The 18,015-nt window shown below is 46.7% G+C and overlaps 1 pseudogene; it reads right to left on the bottom strand.

Annotated features, from left to right (window-relative positions):
* Window positions 1–3,599: 3,599 nt before the first annotated feature.
* LOC147678024 (ribonuclease kappa-A pseudogene) overlaps window positions 3,600–18,015 on the bottom strand; it is a 60,083-nt pseudogene continuing 45,667 nt past the window's right edge.

Here is an 18,015-nt window from a genome sequence, read left to right as displayed (position 1 = left end):
GCCATGTGGAGTAGCTCCGCGGGCATGGTGGTTTGTCAAAGGACCTGATCAAAAGTCAGGCTTCCTCAACTGCTGCTAAGAAAGACCAGAGTGTATGTGTGAGAGGCTGCAAGGGTAAGATGGATGGCGGCATGTTCTGGGCCAGGTCCTACTCCCAACCTCTGTAATGGCCGGATCTGTGCTCAAGCAAGTTGCCAGAGGCTATGCACAGTGTCCTGTGTGGCATGTGGCTGGGAGTAGACTTAGTGCCTGATGTAGAGTTTGGTGGAAATGGTACTCGGTCGTTAACGCGACAGAGTATCCTGTCCACCAAACCATAAGTCTGTCTGCCTCATTTAGAGAGAGGCAGACCTCAAGTTTTCCATTGTTGGAAAACTTCTACCATCTACCTGGCAGAGTAGGTGATGGTGGAGGAAGGATATTATACGGCTCACCCTATTTAGAATGGACGGTGTCAAGGCTGGCAGTAAGGGTGAGAAGAAGTTTTATGTTTTTAAGAAACAAACTTCTGCTTTGGGAGTTTGGGTCTGAAAAGGCTGGAGTTTGTTTCTTGAAAACAAAAATTTTGAAAAAGTTTGGTGAACAGCTGTCAACACGGATGGCAGCTATCCACCAAACGCTTTGCATGTTGCAAGGAACTGCTGTGACAGCGGTTCCTTTCAATGTGCAGAGTGTTGGTCGTAATCCCTAAAGTAGTAGTCTGTCGGGATGATGGAGGTAATATTCTCTGTCATCAAACAATAAATCAAGCCCTAAGCCAAGCAGCCAACCAAAAATGTGCACACTCTAAACCACCTACATTGGGTTATCTATAAATGAAAGTGGTCTGCAGTATAGCAATGAAAAGACAATAAAACAAACTTTGCTAAAATAGGCTTTCATTACCTTTTTGAATGTCTTATATGTGACTGGCAACCTTGGGTTGCTACATCAAATTTTAAGTGACAGAGCAGCAGAGTACACAATTTTGGTCTGAATGGTGAATGTTAACAACGGGACAACAACAGAACTTAAATCCCAAATTAATTTATTTTCAACATTCTCTATTATTAATATTTGTTTCCGTCTCATTTAATTAATACACTTTTTCCAGCCTTTAAAGAGTAGAGATAGACAAGGGCATACAAAGACCAGTCCTATGCAGCAAGTCACATGAGAAATAAGTTGGAACTTAAACTAGCAAATAGGAGTTAGTTGAATAGGAGTCTGAAAAACTATGCACAAATGACCTTAAAGAATACTATTCATCTGCACATCCAAGCATGTGATTCAAGGCCAGGGGATTCTCTCCTCATCCACAAAATCTATATGTTTCACTTTCCAGCACACGAGTGAAGATCCAGAACTATTCCCACCAGTGTACTTCACACATACCCTAAAAAGGGTTAGGTCCACAACACCCAGCTTGTGGCTAACACGCCAATCACAATTTGTGGATCAGGACTAGATGACTTCCTTTCATCGGAGAGTAACACCTCACATTCATGTTTTACATTGAGTGGGTCTGAACATAGCCCATGGGGTAAATCGTAACCTCCAAGTACTCTGGTGTCCTCACTGTGGGACATAAAAGACTTCAACATAAAAAGGTATAGAGCAGAATTTGCAAAAGCCACCCCAACCCCGAAGACAGATGTTTGTTACAGTCTCTACTCTCTATGGGGCATATTACCAAGGGCCATTATCGGCGCCTTAGCGGGACTTTTTCCCGCTAAAGCGGCGAGAATTTTATCGCCCTATTACCTAGCTGCCGCAAACACCAGTTAGCGACAGCTAGTAGGAGATAGCGATCATCTTGGGGCCCACTTTGCATGTCAGCGATATTTATCGCTAATGACATGCAAAGTGGGCGTGCCAAGATGTTAGCGACTGGAAACAGTAGCTAATATCGCTATCTCCAATCATCAACAAAGCCTTACTTTCGGAAATATTCACGCTAAGCGCGGATATCTCCAAAAGCTAACGCCTGCCCAGAGCAGTTCTTAGCCATGTTATCCAATGGAAGGTGGATAACATGGCTAAGAGCATTGTCACGATAATGCATGAATATCCCTGATTTTTCAGTGATATTAATGCATTTTGCAGGAATTTTACCGCTTTTGAGATAAACCTTGATAATATCAAGGTATCTCAGCGGTAAAAATCGTCGGAGCGCGGCAATATAATTTTAGCCGCTAACCATGCATAGCGATAACTATCGCTATTGCTTGGTAATATGCCCCTACGTGTCCAGTTTCTTTCTCTCCAGACCAAGCGGAAGGGATACTTGTAAATGCAATTTCATTGGCTTGCTGGATGGAAGATGGACAGGCCCTGCCTTAACGCATGCAGTCCTTAGCCTACACATAACATTCGCACCCTACCTCACTCATAACTGTGCCACATTCTAGAAGATATAAACCAGCGTCAAAAAGAGAAGGCAAGCAGGCCCACAGCAGCGGAATGAGGTTTGATTACCTCAGTGAACCACACTTTCTGGTATACGTTCATCTTTAATCTTCTCTCTTGTTTCCTCTCCATACCCCATTACCATTACCTTGAGCATAAACTGAATACCTCGGGACATTTGCCAGAGAGAGTCCATGTCAACCCTGAGACAGACTTCAAGATGACTGACACAAGGTTAAAAAGGAGATTCTCAAAACTACTGAGACCTTGGCAAAAATGAGCCTTTCACAGTTGCAAATCAAAGAAATGACTTTGCAACCTCCAGCTCCAACGACCACAATACTTTGTGCAGAGAGCTCAAACAGCAGGAGGTGAAGACAGAAGATGAGACTGTGACAAGGGAAACCACGGTTTGAAGAGATGGATCTGAGGAATGGAACAGAAGATGGCTGTGTCCCCTGAACAGCTGCTTAGTCGTTGACCGTAAGCAGTGAGGTCCACTCTTATAGGTGCCATGGTCTACCATATATAGCGTCTCTAAGTAGAATATTAAATTATTTCTGTCTTACTATTTGGAATGTATATGAAGGAAGCTGGTAGCAAGGTTCCATCCTGGTCTTGGTTTCATTTTAGTCCTCTGGGATAAGTCTGATGTAAGGTGGCTGCGGAGTACATCCAATGCTGATTTCATTGATCTGCTCTGGTACCTGCCTAACAAGAGCCAGTTGTACACGGTGTTCCCAGTCTGACTGCTCAGTGGTCAGGATGAGGGAGCTGATAGCAAGGTTCCATCTTGGTTTTAGTTTAGTCTTCTGGGAAAAGTCTGATGTAAGGTGGCTGCAGAGTACATCCAATGCTGATTTCATTGATCTGCTCTGGTACCTGCCTAACAAGAGCCAGTTGTACACGGTGTTCCAGTCTGACTGCTCAGTGGTCAGGATGAGGGAGCTGATAGCAAGGTTCCATCTTGATTTTAGTTTAGTCTTCTGGGAAAAGTCTGATGTAAGGTGGCTGCAGAGTACATCCAATGCTGATTTCATTTATCTGCTCCGGTACCTGCCTAACAAGAGCCACTTGTATACGGTGTTCCAGTCTGACTGCTCAGTGGTCAGGATGATGGGGAGCTGGTTGCAGAGGATGGTCCTGTGATTCTGGATCACTTTTCTGACATTGGTGTAAGGAGAGCTCACTGCACAGGATGCCGGCAGGTGTCACTGGCTGATCACGTACTTCTCACGGTTACGGAGTCGGATTTGCCACCAGGAGAAGGCTCCCAGAGCCAGGTACATTGCAGCAGCGAGGAAGCAGTTATAGCTGACCTGCTCGTACAGTCTGTAAATGTTCTCCGGTGGGTGTTCACTGCAAAAATACAGAATACATGGGTTAAGTGACACAACATTACACCGCATCAAATCATGTGGCATATACAGCACCACCAAATGTATGTGAGAGGGGGTGTGGGGTGTGAGAGCACTCGAAGGAGAGTCAAAGTTGAGGTGCACTACCCAATCTCAGTGTGGGCTTCTGCGGTACAACAGCAGAAGTTGTGGTGATATAGGGAAGCTGTGCATGGGTCCATCAGCACTGAGAAAACAAGGAGTCCGCATGCAGCGTTGAGCTGTGCGTGGGTGTCAGGATAAGGATAACAGTGGTGTTTAAGTTCAGAACTTAGGTGCATAGGTAAAATTATGTACAAAGAGTCAGACCTGGACTAGGCTGCCTGCCTGGAGCCACAGATGTGTGTGGGGTTTAGTATTGGAAAGGGTCGAGGCTCTCTTCAACAGTTGGGTTTGGTTTTCAGTGCTATGACAGCAAGGGTGTTGCAGGTAGTGCTTCATTTGAGCCAGTGGTTGCTAGTGGGGCAATCAGCACTCGTTTTTTAGGGACCAAAACTTATTTTCTATCACCGGAAACTTCCCAAGAGTGGGAAAACAAACAAAGGGGAAAAAAGGAGGAAGAGAAGGACGGACTAACCGCCACAATGGGAGATAGCGGAACTTGCAAGAGTGAGCTAAAGGGTCAGAGTTTGCCTGGCAGAAGATGAAGTAGTCACACATAGCGCCTATCCTTAGATAGAGTTTGTCATCTTGAGTGCTGCACACATGCACATGTGCCCGCAAAAGCTGCCCTGCCTCCCCTCAGTTTAGCTGTGCATACAGCTTTCTGCGCCACAATCAGACATCTCTGTTCCCAAGGCACATGACAACCACTCATCCCCCTATGAAACCCGCACATATGCAGTACCAGTCTTGTTTATGGCTCTGAGGAAATCGCTCTCCTGCCTGGAGTGCCCCATAGCAAGCACTGTGGGTTTTTGAAGTCTGGTATCTGGACACACGCAGATGTTTTTACACTGGACGCTTCCTGTGTCGGTGTAGAGCCAAGAATCTCCCCAAGGGACGATCCAACCCCATTTCCTGATGGGATATAGTGAAGGACCCCGTTTCTATAACGAACTGGACACCGGGCTGCTGCAGCTGCCAGTGGTAGTAGTGACAGTCGCCTACTGCCTCTCTGGTATATTTAAACTGGGTGGTCCGTACCCTGCAATGTGTCCTCTGCTCTGCTCCGTCCTCGTAGCACATGGATGCTGCATGTGTATGTCGGTGTATGCGCATGTCCGTGCATGGAATCTGTCTGTCACCTATGGCTACAAAGGAATTCCTTTGGGATCTTGCAACCATTGCACAGCAAGAGATCTAGATTTCACTGGAGGCATCACTTGGTAATCCAGCAGTCTCTTTAGCTGTGAACTATGAGTATAAGGGGCGTGGTCTTAACCTGCGGGTCTGAGGGTCTCTGCTGCCAGGTCAGGCCCTCTGCTGCCAGGTGAGGTCCTCCGCTGCCAGGTGAGGTACTCTATTACCTGGGAAGTTCCTCTGCTGCCAGGTGAGGTCCTCCGCTGCCAGGTGAGGTCCTCACCTGGCAGCAGAGGACCTCACCTTGCAGCAGAGGACCTCACCTGGCAGCAGAGGACCTCACCTGACAGCAGAGGACCTCACCTGGCAGCGGAGGATGTCACCTGGCAGCGGAGGACCACACCTGGCAACCGAGGACCTCACCTGGCAACAGAGGACCTTACCTGGCAGCGGAGGACCTGACCTGGCAACAGAGGGCCTCACCTGGCAGCAGAGGACCTCACCTGGCAGCAGAGGACCTCACCTGGCAGCAGAGCACCACACATGACAGCAGAGAACCTCACCTGGCAGAAGATGACCTCAGCAGGTAACAGAGGACCTCACCTGGCAGCGGAGGACCTCACCAGGTAACAGAGGACCTTACCTGGCAGCGGAGGACCTGACCTGGCAACAGAGGACCTCACCTGGCAGCAGAGGACCTCACCTGGCAGCAGAGGACCACACCTGGCAGCAGAGGACCACACCTGACAGCAGAGGACCACACCTGACAGCAGAGGACCTCACCTGGCAGCGGAGGACGTCACCTGGCAGCGGAGGACCACACCTGGCAACAGAGGACCTCACCTGGCAGCAGAGGACCTCACCTGGCAACAGAGGACCTCACCTTGCAGCAGAGGACCTCACCTGGCAGCAGAGGACCTCACATGGCAGCAGAGAACCTCACCTTGCAGCAGAGGACCTCACCTGGTAGCAGAGGACCTCACCTTGCAGCAGAGGACCTCACCAGGTAACAGAGGACCTTACCTGGCAGCGGAGGACCTGACCTGGCAATAGAGGGCCTCACCTGGCAGCAGAGGACCTCACCTGGCAGCAGAGGACCACACCTGACAGCAGAGGACCTCACCTGACAGCAGAGGACCTCACCTGACAGCAGAGGACCTCACCTGGCAGCAGAGGACCACACCTGGCAGCAGAGGACCTCAGCAGGTAACAGAGGACCTCTCCTGGCAGCAGAGGACCTCACCTGGCAGCAGAGGACCTCACCAGGTAACAGAGGACCTCTCCTGGCAGCAGAGGACCTTACCTGGCAGCAGAGGGCCGAACCTGGCAGCAGAGGGCCGGACCTGGCAGCAGAGGGCCGGACCTGGCAGCAGAGGACCTCACCTGGCAGCGGAGGACGTCACCTGGCAGCGGAGGACCACACCTGGCAGCATAGGACCTCACCTGACAGCAGAGGACCTCACCTGGCAGCAGAGGACCACACCTGGCAGCAGAGGACCACACCTGGCAGCAGAGGACCTCACCTGGCAGCAGAGGACCTCACCTTGGAGCAGAGGACCTCACCTGGCGGCAGAGGACCTCACCTTGCAGCACACAACTTTTAAAGATTTTTTCTGTGACTATTTTCCATTTATCCAAATAAACATACCCAAAAAAAAACAATTTTGTCTTTTCTAGCTAGCTAATTTCCTGCACACACAATACATTTGGCTATAAACCACTCTGAAGAAGGCAGAACTAAAGAAAAAAAGGCAGAAAAGGGGGTCCACATTCCACATTCCCTCTCCCATAACACCGCTTGTCTCTTGAGGAGGTGAGCAGGCAGCATCTCAAAGTCACCTGTATTCCTTGTTGATGTCGACGCCGTTGGTGTCGAAAGGTCCTTCATTTCATCCGTAGATGTTGAAGCGCTCAAAGCTAAGTTATTCCCATATTTTAAGATTGAAAGATATGGAGGACTCAGGGTTGACCTCGAGCCACCTCTTATCATCTAGACTCATTTCAGTGTTGGGGATCTCCCTGTCTTTCAGGGTGTCTTCCTTGGCGAGAGCTGAATTGCCTTCCATGTCACCCACCTGAAAGAGGATAAGGCAGTAAAGGAGAGCTGATGGGATACTATTTCATAAGCTGAGGATGATGTGCATTGATCTAATCTCTGCCTCCATCTAGGCACTTGACATCAGTGCATCAGCCTTCTATTCTTCCTCATCCGAAGGATGTTGTTGCTGCTGGAGATGGTAGGCATATGGGAAGAGACATAGCGTCTCCAGACTGCTCGTCTGCCATTCTACAGGTACTCTCATAAGAGAAATAGAGAGAAGACCCCCTCCTCATTATAAGGAATCACATTCCGATTCCTCTGCCATTTGGCAGGAGCTTTGTCCAGCACGACTCTATCCATTTATTCAAGGATATCTTCTATTGATGATCTGATGTCCTTTCACAAGCTGTCCAACAAAGCTGCTAGGAAGTACAACATTTAGACAATAGCCTCAGTAGTGACCATGGTTGTTATTTTTTAAACCATCCAGATAAAACCTCAGACCTGAACAGTAATTTCCTTGGTTCTGGGCCTGTTGGAACCAATGATGGACATCTTTGCCAATCCTTTCTGTTTACGTCCAGGGGAGAGGCGGCTGTACATTATATTCAGTTCTGTGGATTCTGACCTGAAGTTCATGAGAGTTAGTACCAGAAGATTCTCTGGTGTTAAACAAGAAATACAGTACTATGGGTTCTACCTCTTTCAACCTGAAGGAGAAAGACAGTTGAAGATGGCACTCTCTGTGTAAGATGGTTTGTCAATTATCAGCTAGCATTGCCCCTTTGTGACTCAGTGGACCAGTTTTTGCAGATTTCTCCAAGACAAGAACTTCCTGGAAATTGCTAAATAAGGAAAGATATTGACTTAAAAAGCTTGATCGGGGTGGCTTAAGATAAGGCTGATCAACTTGCTGCTAATATTTGCCATGGGGACTCTGGCAGGAATTATTTACTGCTCATGCTTACCTCTTTAAAACCATAAGCACAGCAAAATAATGTGGTGCTTCTATTCAATGATTTGTGTTTGTTTGGACAACAAGAGAAAGTAAATTGTTTATTAGTGGAGGAGGATGTGAACCCTTATAAAATAGTAAGCCCAAAATCCTCTCAGGTCCAAAACCTAAGTTCAAATATTAAACCTGGCCTCAAACACAGGTTGCTATGGCACAGTACAGACTGGCCTAAGGTAAGAACAAGAATGTAAAGTATTCAGCAGTATCAAAACAATTATTAAGTTAAAACCCAACACAATAAAAATCCCACAATTTCTAAAAATAGAGAAATATTTACTAAGAAGAATGACACTGAAACAACAAAAAGTTTGAGGGAAAAAAGCACCATTTTCATGGTACCTAGCCTGTTGGCCGAAACCTTGGTGTGATTTCAAGTTAACCAGGATGGACCAGAGGTCAGATACACCAAGTGGATCATCCTGGTCAAAGATTTACCTTCTGACTTTGTCACTGAAATGAAAGTCGAAATCCTCCAGCAGTGGAAGGTATCAAGCTATATCTGGTGAAGCCCTGTTGAAGTTGTAAATGCATTAGTTGAGGCCCCACTAAAGTGTTGAATTTCGCAGGAAAAGCTCAGAGAGTGAAAACTCAAATTTTGCAGCAGCGGAAGACCTCTTGTTGGGCAGATACTTTTCACATCTACACCCGATCAAGATTACTACCTTCGGACTCAGTCTCTTTTTGGAGCTCAAAATTCTCCAGCAGCAAGCCTGGAAGCTGTATGCGACAAAGACTTCTTGAAGTTGGATATTTTTGCTGCAAGGTCCTGCTGCCACTCCAGAGGTCTTGAAGTTCCAAACATTTCAGACTTTTGGTCACTTTAAAGGCTCCCAGAACAGGAGGACAGCACATAGGGGCAAGGACTCACTCCAGAAGAGGCCACCTACAGGACCCTGATCAGGTTCGGTTGGAACTGGTCACCCTGGGAAAAGGGCCTCTTGCAGCTTGTTGTGTCCCTGTGCCCATGCAGGAGATCAGCCAATTGACCCTTGGAGTCTGCTTCTCAACCCTGGGTGCAAGAGGGAACAGGTCCAGCTCCTCAGGTCTCCACACAGGTCACAGACAGCAGGTCCAGTTCACGTCTGTTCTTCCTCAGGTCCACATGTGAACTGATGAGCTGTGGGTGAAGTGCCCCTTCTATAGGATTCACTAGCCAGTGGGTGGTGTGTCCCTTGACACTCCCTAACCAATAAAGAAGAAGTTCACAGGAGCCACCCTTTCCACTTTTACAGCACAACTTATTTGCCTTACTGCAGACTATCCTACAACGCACTATTCTGAGTAAAAATCCATCATGGAAGCATCCTACTGCCCTTCGAGGTTTCTCATATTCCAGTCAGGAGTGTGTTTTGGGAAATGAGCAATCCCTTTCTCCTCTCCCCACCAAACTGGCTCTGGGACCAGCTCCCCCTTCCATTGGGCTGGTGCCCAGCTGGCTACAGGCAGCTTAGAGTACAAAGGCTTCTCTTGCCCATGTCTCCATTTATATTTAAGTATGAATGGGCAGGCTTCCTTTCACATTAACGAAGTTCCTGGATCCACCACAAGCGCCTTTCCTGATCCAAAACGACTCACATACCGCACACCTAGGTCTTCCTGCTGCAGTCCAAATGTGATATTTAACTAGTCTTTCCATTGGTGTATTTTCCTGCACCATATACTACAGCCTTACAAGAAAGTTAAATATAATTGGGGATTAGTAAATGTTAACTTGTTTTAGGGGTCAGTGCTATTACTATTGGAATTTTTTTGCCACAGGCCAAGACAAATCCCTTACTTGCCTGACAATGTTGTAAACTACAACTGACTCGCAGCAGCACTTGGCATGCCTTGTTAGACCTTCAGACGTGCCACTTTTTTTGCAAGTTGAACATGTGTGGCAAAGCTGCTCAATTTCTGCACTCATCCAGGGAAGAAGAAAAGGTTCTGCTTGAACATTTTAACCTCCACATACCCCAACATCTTAACAATTTGGTTCTGCATTAATAGGTTCTGGTGCTCTGAGAGCCTACCAACTGCTTCCTGTCAACATGCGCCACACCTGAGGAATTCACTGTAAAATAGGGCATCCGCCTAAGGGTTGTGCTTGGTGCTCAGTTCTGGGTCCAGTATTAATGAGGCCCAAAGATACTAGGCGTAAATGCTTCAATTAGCACAATTAGAGCCTAGTAGCCACCGAGTGCCTTGGGACTCCATAATCCAGTTCACAGACACCCAAAGCTAATGTATCAACAGCAGGTTGAATAGGTCCTCAAAGGCAGTCACAATTCTCCTCTTAGCATTCACACTCAAACCCTTATGAAAGGCATGCATAACTGTTCAGTACTCTTAAAACACATGTAATACTGGACAGGAGTCAATCTAATCCTCCAACTTGTACCATACTTATTCAGTCATACAAATTTTCTATTGCCATCACCCAGCCCTGTAACAGCCTTTTGCATGGCCTAGCAAAGGTACCATGGGATTTAATGCAAGCAAGGAACATTGCTTCTCCCTCCCCTGTTGATTAGTGAAAGATCACCATAACTGGGGTGCAGCAAGCCCCTCAAACAGCTGGGTCGTGCTACTACCTGCTGTACTACTCTAAAGATATACTCCAGAATAAAAGTCTGCTTAGTAAAGCAGTTGCTTTTTCATCCCCAATTTCTGCATTCTATATGTTAGGCTAATAGCACTCACCAGCAATATCATATCAGCCTTAAGAATGTAGTTGCCAATCAACTCCTTGGGACACAAGTGAGTGCCTGGGTGCTCTTCTGAAGTATGAAGCTCCACTCTGTAGCAGGTGCTATCTTGGCAGGGCCAAGTTCAGGTTATTCAACTGTAGGGTATTAGCGAGCTGGCTCTCTTCTAGTTCTGTATCCTTCAACATCTGCTTCATTTCTTCCCTTCTCTCCATTTACTTGGATTTCATCTTTGGGTCCTTAACTTCTCTCTCAGAAGCAATCCTCTGCTCTTCTAGTCTCAGTTTCTCACCTTGAAACTCTTTATACTCCTTAGCTCTTGCAGCTCCATCCCCAGCTCTCCAAGCCCATTGGTTGCTTTATGTATGGACACGGGGCGGGGAGTGCTACTGGGTCCGCAAGTGAAACAGGGAATGCAGGCAGAAGAGCACTGGAATGCATTAAGGAAAGGGTCTGCGTCTGAGCTCATATCTACTTTAATTCCTGCACTGGTCACAGGGTGAACGTACGGTCAATTCATGATCTCAACCGCAAAGCCTGTCGTACTCAAGCCCGCATACATAACCCGCCTGATTCTACAGGCTGTCCTCAACTCTTCATTAGTGGTGACAGCGCCCTACTCAGCCTCCTAAAAACATTGATACGGCTGAGAGGTGGACTCTTATGAATCCTACCATATCTCCCTGGAGGAGAAGCATTGCTAGTAACCCAAGTTGTCGGGTGCAGAGAGATGCCCCCTAGAAGCCCAGAGATTGAACACTTCTGTACTTTGAATTTTCAGAGATGTACTTCCTTCCTTGTGATCAGCTCACCTCGAGTTTGCACACCTGCACTCTCTAGCAGTGCTACTAATCTGACCCTCCCCCCTAAAAGTTGCAATGTCACCTTTAAAAGTGCATGTTCAGTCCCTTGTGCGCTTCAGACCTGTGGAGTCTCTTGTGGTGGCAAACAGAGGTTGCAAATGTCCCCAACAAGTGGAGACACGAGGAATCCAGCTGAGGCCCAACTTACTCAGGCTGCATCTGCCATCCACGCGGCAGGCCCACGCAGACAAGACACCACACTTAAAACTACATTGCTTTGAAGCATGGCAGAGTTCCCTGTCGGATGCTGCTACCACGTGCCCTGTTGTAGGCATAAGTAGAGAATGTATACCATGGTAATTTACTGCAAGGTTCTATATTTTATGTATGTATCACAATAAAAAATTAAGGCTTTCCAATAGTCTGAAAGTCTTAACATTCGTATAAAGCTACAGTACTGCTTTGATAATACATGTATTGATTGACATTCATAAATTACCTATCCCTATATCTCCACCCCACACCCTCCTGGTGTAAGTCTGGACTGCCCTGGATCCACTGCCTTATGAGAAGGTTCTGCGCATTCAGTGAGCCCAAGTAGTGCTCTGGTCCTCAGGTTCCCGGCAAAAAAAGACCAAACTCATCCTAGTGCCAAAGATTTGTACATGTGCTAAAACTGTGTTTTTGCTAAACACTTTTGTTCATGAATGCAATGAGTGCTGCCTGACACTGGATTTGTTGTAATACAAAATTAGCAAAATAATTTCCCCTTGTGCCAATATTTAAGATATGTGGATGCTACCAAAGATTTCTAATGTAAAAGTTAGGACGATGGGGATGCATTGGATAAGCTCCTAAAGCTCTTCAATATAAACAAAGAGTATTGTAAAGGCACCTTGTGCACAACTTTTACAGACAGAGAATTAAAATGTGAAATTAGACTTACTCCTCAAAATCTTTCTCTGTGATCGGGACGTCGTCGATGAGAGCAGAGGAGTGCATGTTGAAGAAGACCCCCAGCAAGATCTGTGACGAGACAGAACAGCATCTCAGAGACCAATGAAAAGCAGAGAAGATATATCAAGGAGCCTTTAGCATGAAGGAGGGAGAGTTGTTTTTACCTACATTAAACATCTGCTTTAGATGTCTACTAGAAGTGAGGCCGGATTTGCAAGAGTAAGCAGACATGGTCTTCTGCATTACTTCACATGAGAACATGCATGATTTCGCCTCTTTCCTTTTCTCACAGCATGTCAGACCAACATCACAGATGAGAGACCGATTTCCACCAGATCATATTCACTCATCAATGAGAGCGGGAAAGACCAAAGCAACAAAGACCTGGCCTGCCCATCTACATCACAATTCCACTCTTCGAACAGGTACAAGAAGGAAAAGTGCAGTGAGGTCTGTACTATGGATTCTTCCACACATCCAGGTACCATGAGTGGTTATTCTTCTTAGACACAACCATGATCCAGCAAACACCTATCAAGTTAGTTGTAAAATTCAACATGAAGGACCAGGGACATGTAGGGACTGAGCCCCAGTATACCTTTGATAACTCTGGAAGTAGACACAACAGAAACTCAACACATTAAAGGGGGGAATTCTGGAAGGGAGAACCACTCGCAGAAACTGGACAGAAGCCAGACTCATGAGATACTAATGGGTGTCATGCAAGCCTGGACCACATCGTGCACCGGTTTTCTTTTGAGCTGGATACCTCCCTTTGGACACCCTGTCCAATATGTCTAAAAAAATGAAAAACCTTCAGGTACTATGCATCTTTGAACTGAGAATCATCCCACAAGTCAGTATTGTCTCCTAAAGTGCCTTCCACCGTCTTCAACATCTAAGAGGACCTTCTCCCTTTTCTCCCTTATTTACTGATCTTATCGGCTGCAACATCACACCTCAGTTACTTTAACATTGGTTATGCAGGGCTCCTTGCCAAGGAAGTCTGCAAACCTCAGATTCTATGGCTTGCATCATCTTCAGATGGTTCATGTGTTCTGAGAGGCTCTTGTACGCCTACAAGCCAACCGGGCGCCTGACCACAGACTGTCAAAAGAAATTAGACATCCAAGTAGGTGCAAACAAATGATTCAATATAAGATCTCTCCATATAAGTCGTTTCTCTCTCAGAGTAAACAAGATCCAAAGAGTGGAGAAGAGTCACCTGTTCACAACAGCTTATAAAACAGTAATACAATGTGTGACCCTGCGAGTTGGCGTTCCGCCTGGCAGCACTCTGCAATGACTGTGAAGCGAGATAGGCACTGTATAAAAACCCCTAATAGAAAACAAAAGATTACTAACAAATTCAGACTGGATACCCCATGGTCAAAAATGTATTATAAAATGGCTTTAGATAAGCTTGCTCTCAGTGTGTTAAGGGCACAGGCTGGGTTGCTCGACCTGGTGAGCTATATGCACTCACAGATCAGCTCGAAGCTTCTTGCTTTTATGCTTTTAGTGGACAAAACTTGCCTATTTCACATAAGGGAGAAAGTCAGCAGTGCAAGACTCCTGGTTCCAAGGTCAGAAACAAATGTAAACACTAGTGAAAGCATCACACGAGACACACATCAGCAGCCAGACTGCTTGCTGTCTGTCAAACCTACCTTCTAATTTAAAATCACATTTCCCCTTATAGGTTTTTTGGCACAAAAAAAAAATAAACTTGTACCTTGGCATCTGTTGGTGCAGCTGCTAGAAATCAGAGAGGTTTTGCAGTGGTGCATGACAAAGAGGTGCCCTACGCACAGCTGTGACCCTAAGCAACATACCCTTCCACTCTCCATCTGACCATAGACATATGACCCTAAGCAACATACCCTTCCACTCTCCAGCTGACCAACGTCATATGACCCTAAGCAACATACCCTTCCACTCTCCAGCTGCCCATCGCTATATGGCCCTAAGCAACATACCCTTCCCTCTCCAGCTGCCCTTCGCTATATGGTCCTAAGCAACATACCCTTCCATTCCCCAGCTGCTGATCGCTATATTGGCCTAAGCAACATACCCTTCCACTATCCAGCTGCCCATCGCTATATGGCCCTAAGCAACATCCCCTTCCACTCTCCAGCTGCCCAACGTCATATGACCCTAAGCAACATACCCTTCCGTTCTCCAGCTGCCCATCGCTATATGGCCCTAAGCAACATACCCTTCCACTCTCCAGCTGCCCAATGTCATATGACCCTAAGCAACATACCCTTCCACTCTCCAGCTGCCCATCGCTATATGGCCCTAAGCAACTGTAGTGTAGTTCCTATATTCCCAATAGGCTCTGCGCATTGGAATAATATATCCTATAGATTAGACGTAGGACTGAGGTCGACTAGGTCTCTATCGAATATACTAAACTTAATAGTGAGTGACAGCTAATTCAGAAGTCACTAGAAACTTTCTCGAATTCACAAGAAGGGATTCGTTTCTGACAACCGCATAAACATGACAACTTTGTTTCCCAAGAATAAGAAATATATCTCTAGAGTCGTGGAAACAATAGATAAGTATTTTACTCAGTCAATCGTGCATGCTTCGTTTCAACAGATTCTGTAGAGAAATAGAGAGACGGGTGTTTTCAATAAAAAGGTTTATTGAACAGTCTTTTTTCTCATACAAGAGAAGTGAACTGCTACAATCGTTAAGCAGACAACAAAGTATAATGCGTACAGCGGGAATATTATTATAAAATAATACTTTAAAAGCATTTTATGGTTTCTAAGCCATATACAAATACATACATAAATAACATTGACTAAAAATACTCAACTGGCGCTTTTAAATACGCCTACCCCAATGTACCTAACCTAAGTCTAGTAGGCGGGAAGAAGTAAGTATTGTGTAGCATAGGTTTAGTTGTTTTTGCCAAGAATCTACCAAAGGTTTCTCTAGGTTCTAATCAGCTCCATACCTTAGTTAGAACGAAGGAGGTCTGGTATCTCTGTCCCAGGACTCAAATTCCCAACACCCCGCAAGGGGAGCTTGGAAACACTGGAGCTGGATTCTCGGCAAGAGAAAGGCAGCCTCTGGATCAGTGCATCAGCTGGAGAGTCGGCTTCCTTCGGCACTTGTTGTAGCGAGCTGCGTCGGGCAAGTAGATAGTCGAACTGCCCCGAACCGCCGTAGTTTACCATAGCAAGTGAAGGCATATTTATGCCTTGAAGGTGTTTAGGAATGCCATAGATTGACGTAAAGTCGGGCATAATAACGTCAGGAAAGAACCCCTAGGGAATAGTTGTTCTTTGCAAAGTACATGAGTTCTTGGACAAATCAATTTTGAAGCGAGGGAAGTTCCCTACCTGCTTAAGCCAATTTTTCAAGAAACCGTTGTGACATTTGGTATGGGTGGAAGTATCCATGCCTGTATTTGGTCTGCATGGGCTATGTCTAAATAAGGGATTGATTTCTATGCCTATATAAGGGCAATGTGAATTGTACATATATAAGGGCATGAATTGGGAAAATTCACTCGGAGCTCTAAACGCCACACAACACAACATACCCTTCCACTCTCCAGCTGCCCAATGTCATATGACCCTAAGCAACATACCCTTCCACTCTCCAGCTGCCCATCGATATATGGCCCTAAGCAACATACCCTTCCCTCTCCAGCTGCCCAACGTCATATGACCCTAAGCAACAAACCCTTACACTCTCTAGCTGCCCATCGTCATATGACCATAAGCAACATACCCTTCCACTCTCCAGGTGCCCATCTTCATATGCCCCTAAGCAACATACCCTTCCACTCTCCAGCTGCCCATCGTCATATGACCCTAAGCAACATACCCTTCCACTCTCCAGCTGCCCATCGATATATGGCCCTAAGCAACATACCCTTCCCTCTCCAGCTGCCCATCGTCAAATGACCATAAGCAACATACCCTTCCACTCTCCAGCTGCCCATCGTCATATGCCCCTAAGCAACATACCCTTCCACTCTCCAGCTGCCAATCGTCTAATGACCCTAAGCAGCAAATCCTTCCACTCTCCAGCTGCCCATCGTCTAATGACCCTAAGCAACATGCCCTTCCACTCTCCAGCTGCCAATCGTCTAATGACCCTAAGCAGCAAATCCTTCCACTCTCCAGCTGCCCATCGTCTAATGACCCTAAGCAACATGCCCTTCCACTCTCCAGCTGCCCATCACCATATGGCCCTAAGCAACATACTCTTTCACTCTCCAACTGCCCATCACTATATGACCCTGAGCAACATACTCTTCCGCTCTACAGCTCCCCATTGTCATATGACCCTAAGCAACATACCCTTCCGCTCTACAGCTGTCCATCGATATATTGCCCTAAGCAACATACCCTTCGCTCTCCAGCTGCCCAACGTCATATGACCCTAAGCAACATACCCTTACATTCTCTAGCTGCCCATCGTCATATGACCATAAGCAACATGCCCTTCCAATCTCCAGCTGCCCATCACCATATGGCCATAAGCAACATACCCTTCCACTCTCCAATTACCCATCACCATATGACCCTAAGCAAAACACCCTTCAACTCTCCAGCAGCCCATCGTCTAATAACCCTAAGCAACATACCCTTCCACTCTCCAGCTGCACATCGTCATATGGCCCTTGACCCTAAGTAACATACCCTTCCACTCTCCAGCTGCCCTTCGTCTAATGACCCTAAACAACATACCCTGCCACTCTCCAGCTGCCCATCACCATAAAGCCCTAAGCAACATAGCCTTCCACTCTCCAGCAGCCCATCGTCTAATGACCCTAAGCAACATACCCTTCCACTCTCCAGCTGTCAATCACCATATGGCACCAAGCAACATACTCTTCCACTCTCCAGCTGCCCATCACCATCTGGCCCTAAGCATCATACCCTTCCTCTCTCCAGCTGTCCAACATCATATGACCCTAAGCAACATACCCTTCCACTCTCCACCTGTCCATTGTCATATGATCCTACGCACCTACCCTTCCACTCTCCAGCTGCCCATCGTCATATGACCCTAAGCATCATACCCTTCCACTCTCCAGCTGTCCAACATCATATGATCCTAAGGAACATACCCTTCCTCTCCCCAGTTGCCCTCTGTCATATGCCCCTAAGCAACATCCCCTTCCACTCTCCAGCTGCCCATCTTCTAATGACCCTAAGCAACATACCCTTCCACTCTCCAGCTGCACATCGTCATATGACCCTCAGCAACATACCTTCCACTCTCCAGCTGCCCATCATCATATGACCCTACATACCCTTCCACTCTCCAACTGTCCATCGTCATATGACCCTACGCATCATACCTTTCCACTCTCCAGCTGCCGATCGTCATATGACCCTAAGCAACATACCCTTACACTCTCCAGCTGCCCATCACCATATGCCCCATAGCAACATCCCCTTCCATTCTCCAGCTGCCCATCGTCATATGACCCAAAGCAACACACCCTTCC

Source organism: Lissotriton vulgaris, chromosome 12 (genome assembly GCF_964263255.1).
Source record: "Lissotriton vulgaris chromosome 12, aLisVul1.2, whole genome shotgun sequence".
Lineage (NCBI taxonomy): Eukaryota > Metazoa > Chordata > Amphibia > Caudata > Salamandridae > Lissotriton > Lissotriton vulgaris.
This window is presented reverse-complemented; position numbering and strand designations above follow the sequence as displayed.